This window comes from Heterodontus francisci, unplaced genomic scaffold, assembly GCF_036365525.1.
Source record: "Heterodontus francisci isolate sHetFra1 unplaced genomic scaffold, sHetFra1.hap1 HAP1_SCAFFOLD_43, whole genome shotgun sequence".
NCBI classification, from domain to species: domain Eukaryota; kingdom Metazoa; phylum Chordata; class Chondrichthyes; order Heterodontiformes; family Heterodontidae; genus Heterodontus; species Heterodontus francisci.
Genome location: NW_027141852.1, coordinates 12,790,674 through 12,796,574, shown reverse-complemented (window position 1 = coordinate 12,796,574; position 5,901 = coordinate 12,790,674). Strand labels below are relative to the sequence as shown.

Genomic DNA, 5,901 nt, shown 5'->3' with positions numbered 1-5,901 from the left:
CAAACGAAGATTAGATGGAACACCTCTGCTCAGGCCGAAAGCATGATCCTGAGCTTCTGGTTGCTTGCCATTTCAACACTCCCCACTGCTCTCATGTCAACATTTCTGTCTTTGGCCTGTTCCAGTGTTCTAGTGAAAATCAACCCAAGCTCGAGGAGCAGCACCTGACCTTTTGATTCGGCACTCTGCAGCCTTGTGGATTGAACATTGTGTTCAATAACATCAGAGCATGACTGGTGTCAGGCAACCACAAGCATTAACACACTCTTTGCATTTGTCCCAGGACAGCTTTGTTATTTAATCTCTCCTGCCCTCTGCCCTATCAAACACCTTCCCCTTTGTTCTCTCCCACATGCCCCTCCCCTTCACTTGTTTAAAACCGAATTATTTTCTAACCTGTGTCAGTTCTGATGAAAGGTCACAGACCAGAAACATTAACTCTGTTTCTCTCACCACAGATGCTGCCAGAGCTATTGAGTATTTCCAGCACTTTTTGCTTTTATTTCAGATTTCCAGCATCTGCAGTATTTTGCTTTTATTGTGTCAGAAAGTCTTTCCTTGATTCAGGACTCTGACCTCTCTCCAGAATCTCTCTGCTAAAGATTGAACTTTATCTCATTTCACTCACAGCTCAGGGTCAGTGTGGCACAGTGGGACTTCTGGTTGTCTCCCACTTCACAGTCCATGAGTACTGAGAAAACAATGGGGTAGATTACTCACATGTTGTGTTCTGTAACTTTTTACAAACACTTTAATGTATATATTGTCTTCCAAAGCAGTGACAGAATGGTGGCTTTAGTGTGTTGTTGAAATAGCTTTGTTGAGTTCGTGTTGTACTAACAGTTAAACAGTTCTTGGTTCAATCCCAGGTTTTGGCACTTTCAACCTCTCCTGTGTCTTTTTCTTTGGCTCCAATTGTCAAGCTGCATGATTTACTCTGAAATTAGCACCAGAGAACCAAGGAACCAGCGAGCATGAGGAGCTGAAATTAGCACAGATCAAATCCACTTAATATTTCGGACTGAAGATGGTTGCAAATGCTTCAGCTTCATCTTTTGCACTGACGTGCTCAGCACCACCATCATTGAGGATGTGAATGTTTTTGGAGCCTCCTCATCTTGTTAGTTATTTAATTATCCACCACCATTCACGACTGGATGTGGCAGGACTGTGGAGCTGTGATCTGATCCTGAGGGAGATATCCGTGCGTGGAGTGGCGGGATGTATGGAGAGTGATCCTGAAGAGGGTGTCCGAGCCTGGAGTGGAAGCTTTCTGTGGAGGTACAGGAGTAGGCCATTCAGCCCCACTGTTTTATAAAGGTTTAGCATAACTTATTTGCTTTTACTCAATGCCTCTATTAATAAAGCCAAGTGTCCTGTTTGCTCTTAGCAACCTTTTCAAACCTTGATCAAAAAAGATTGGTGTACATTGTCTCATTCTTCCTCCCAAACTGTATCACTTCACAATTTTCTGTGTAAAATGTTATCTGTTGTGTGAAAGCCCATTTTACCAGTGTGTTTAAGTTCCTCTGAAGTGTGTTACTGTCACTGGCATAGGACGAAATTCACGAGCATTCTTTGATGCTATCTCCGTGGAAAGAGCAATCTTACACACTAGCTCAAATTGGGATTTTGTGTGTTTGGTATCTTTCCTCATCCACCAATATAAGCACAAATCTGTCTCATAATGTACGGTCTAAGAATGTGCCAATGTTGCAATGTGGTGATAAATTCTTCAGTGTCACAATGTACTCACCAACTGTTTCACTACTTTTCTGATTTCTGGATCCATGTTTGTAGCTTTCGGCGATCTCTAGTGGCTTAGGGTTGAGCCTCACTTCAACGAAGAAACGGAAAGTTATGATTTAAAGATTACACTGTCGATCATTCACATCTCTGTCTTCTCCTGAACTTCGAGTTCAAATTTGTTTGTGACGTTGAGTCACACGTTAAGACAGCACAGTCTTTGTCTTTGTGAAGGAATTGATTTGGGAATGGCTGTTTGAAACTGTCCCTTCTTGCACAGAAATTCAGTGCAAATACTTGATCACTCACAATTTCCTTGAGAGAAATTTGTTCACAATCGCATTCGACACGGAAACTGCCTCAGCATTAATCTCACTGAAGCAGAATGTGACCGTGTTGTATGTTTCAGAATGTTGGTGCCGTTATTTGTCGTTTTTAACCGAGACCGGGACACAGGGAAAGGTTCATCCGAGTTTGGAATATATTATCATTCAGGAGGAAGAAAAATCAACAGGAACCAAATAAGAAAACCCAGTCTCCAGATTTGAGAATCTGGAGATCCGCTTTGGGAAAGTGAATCAGAGCAGAATGAAGGGTGAACAGTCCAACTGCCCAGAAGAGATGAAAACACGTCTCAGTCAACACGTTCCCCTGGTTTATGATGCTGGAACATTCCTCACACAGAAATGATTCAACCCAATGACAAACATTCTTACAGCTGATAATTTATGCTACTGATTTGAGGACTGTCTCATGTGGTTACCGAGTGACGACGAGAAGATATTGAACTTTGTTCTATTCAATCTAGCTGTGATGAAGTTTGAATTTTTCTACCTTTTATAAACAGTATTTGAAGGGTCTCGGTAACAATGTTCAGTGTTGATGAGAGTGGGGTCTGGGTGAGAAGCTGCTGAGTGTGACAGGGTCAGGACTGGATGCAGGAAGTTCTCTGACAGTCTCCCTCTATCTCTCTAATGGGTTTGAGTTGATTTGCGACTGGTAGCTTTTATTTTACTTTTCTTATTTAGAGACACAGCACTGAAACAGGCCCTTCGGCCCACCGAGTCTGTGCCAACCAGCAACCACCCATTTATACTAATCTTACATTAATCCCATATTCTCTACCACATCCCCACCATTCTCCTACCACGTACCTACACAAGGGACAATTTCCAATGGCCAATTTATCTATCAACCTGCAAGTCTTTTGGAGGTGGAAAGAAACCAGAGCACCCGGCGGAAACCCACACAGACACAGGGAGAACTTGCAAACTCCACACAGGCAGTACCCAGAACTGAATCCTGGTCGCTGGAGCTGTGAGGCTGCGGTGCTAACCATTGCGCCACTGTGCTGCTGTTGGTGTTTTGATAAATGAAGGAAGTTCCCTCCACCCATTATTTTTGGACAGACAGTGTGGTATAAGGATGTAAAGGGTTAATGCTGAAGATAGTGGGATCAACCCCTCCCACTGTCAGAGTGATGATGGAACAGTCACATAAGATGAAGTTTGGGAGAAGAGAGAGCAGCACCAAGGATATTGTGTAAATTAGAAAAGAGTTCTTAGTTCTTTCAGCAGGAACTGTGTCCAGAAAATATCGAGAAACTCACAATTTTATTATTCAGGAGTAGGAACACAGATATTAATTCCAAGTGACAGTTCTGGGACCAATTAACAAAAAAAGTAGAGAACAATATTGCTCACTGATTGAAATCCCCCAGTGAGGAGACAGTTAAACAGGTGATCTGTTGGGGCATCCTTCGATCCAAGGTGTCAGCAACATTTAATCTCCATTTTTGGTGAAATTCTCTGTTATTTGCAATTTTTTTTATCAGCTTTGATGGGCGAGTGAAAAAACTGAAAAAATTGAACAGTTCCATCCTTTCTTTTCTTCCTTCTTATCTTCTTTCCATCAGTTTCTCTTTTCTGTCCCAGATCAATATAATGATGAGAATCCCAATTTAATCTGCTGTTTCTGGTGTTTTATCCATTCCAATCAAAATTTCAACATTCCAATCAAATCTATTTGTTATTCCACAGTGTCTCTCCATGTGTTTTATTCTGTTGTATTCTCTCACAGTCTGTTTGATGATCAATGTAACATCTCACTCTCTGTTCTGGTGAAGATCAGAAGCAGTGATATCTGTTTACACCACCCGACAAGTCGGCCTGAGGCTGTGCCTCGCTGATCATGTGGAGTTAAAGCAATTCTTCCAGTCAGTTCGTTCAGTTGTCATTTCATGAGAAATTCGGTCATCATGACTTCGTCAGTGACCTAATGGTTCAGGTGTCTGAGTGATGTTAATCATGATGTGATGAAATGATTGTATGTTCCAGTCTTTCCGTGGTGGGTTTTCACACTGAGTAGAAACGTGTTGGACATGGTCTGGAAATGTTTCACACCGCTCCATTCCCAACTTCATTTACTGACAGAAGATATATTTCCATCATTGCACAGCTGGCTGCATCGCCAGAAACTGTGCTGAAGGTGACAGCTGTGCCTCTACAGCTGACAAGGTGGCCGAGAGGTTAAGGTGATGGGCTGCTAATCTATTGTGCTCTGCACACGTGGGATCGAATCCCATCCTTGTCGCTAGTTTATGAACTGTTTAGTGTATTGTTTGTGTGTGAAGTCAGCCTCGAAACCTGTTCTTGTCAATGTCCAGACAGTGATTCCAGAATTTGTTATACTTCTTTAAAATTGAGACAGCCAATTGGAATTCTTCACTCAAACTGCACTGGAATGAAGTTCAAATAGGGATCACGAAACGGAGCAGTATTTTTCCTCCCCTCCTTCCTTCCATCTTTACTTTCTCTGGATTTGCGCCAAGTGAAAGACAAATGGGAAAAGCAAATGGCGAGGGAGCAGATGCCGAAAATTTTCCTTTGGCAAGAAATTTATTTTCAAATCTTCTTGATAGATTAAGTGAGTGAGCAATGCTTTGGCAGATGGAGTTTAAAATGAGGGGTCATCTACTACCTACGATAGATCAGAGTGTTTTTTTGTAAGAGGTGAGATGTTAGAAACGGCGGAGGAGCAGAGACCCGAATACTGAATTAATAAAAGCGAGTGGACTGGTAGAAAATAATGTGAAAAGTGAACAGAATCTGAAGAATGGAACTCATGTTGCAGTGATATAAAGCTCTGTGCTCCTGAAGTAAATGTCCAAGCCCAGATTGTGGGGAATCTGTGGAGAGTGATTTTGTTTTTATTCATTCTTGGGTGTGAGTATCGCTGACAAGGCTAGCATTTATTACCCATTTATATTGCCGTTGAGAAGGTGGTGGAGAGCTGCCTTCTTGAACTGATGCAGTCTTTATGGTGCAGGAACACCCACAGTGCTGTTGGGGAGGGAGTTCCAGGATTGTGACCCAACAACAGTGAAGAAATGGCGATATCGTTCCAAGTCAGGATGGTGAGTGACTTGGAGGGGAACCTGCAGGTAGTGAGTTCCCATGCATCTGCTGCCCTTGTCCTTCGAGGTGGTAGTGGTCACGAGTTTGGAAGGTGCTGTTGAAGGATACTTGGCGAGTTGCTGCAGTGCATGTGGAGATGGTACACACTGCAGCCACTGTTTACTGGTTGTGGAGGGATTGAATGTTTAAGGTGGCGGGTGAGGTGCCGATCAAGTGCGCTGCTTAGTCCTGGATGGTGTTGAGCTTCTTGAGTGTTGTTGAGTGGGATGTATTCCATCACACTCCTGACTTGTGCCTTGTAGATGGTGGACAGGATTTGGGGTGTCAGGAGGTGAGATACTTGCTGCAGAATTCGTAATCTCTGACCTGCGCTTATAGCCACAGCATAGATGTGACTGGTCCAGTTACATTTCTGGTCAAGATGTTGATGGTGGGGGATTTAACGATGATAATGCTTCTGAATATCAAAAGGTAGATTTTTTTTCTCTCTCATTGGAGATGTTCACTGCTTGACACTTGTGTGGCCAGAAGGTTGCTTGTCACTTATCAGCTCAAGCCTGAATGTTGCTCAGGTCTTGCTGCTTGCAGGCACAGACTGCTTCAGTATCTGAAAAGTTGTGAATCATCATCTAACATTCCCACTTCTGACTTATGTTGAAGAGAAAGTCGTCAATGAAACAGCTGGGAAGTTTGGGTCTACGACAGTACCCTGAGAAACTCCTGAGGCAATGTCCTGGGC

The 5,901-nt window shown here is 43.0% G+C and overlaps 1 non-coding gene across 1 annotated transcript; it reads left to right on the top strand.

Moving 5' to 3' along the window:
- Positions 1-4,256: 4,256 nt before the first annotated feature.
- trnas-gcu (transfer RNA serine (anticodon GCU)) lies at positions 4,257-4,338 on the top strand. Its single transcript has one exon. It is a non-coding gene; the product is annotated as a tRNA-Ser (tRNA).
- Positions 4,339-5,901: the final 1,563 nt, after the last annotated feature.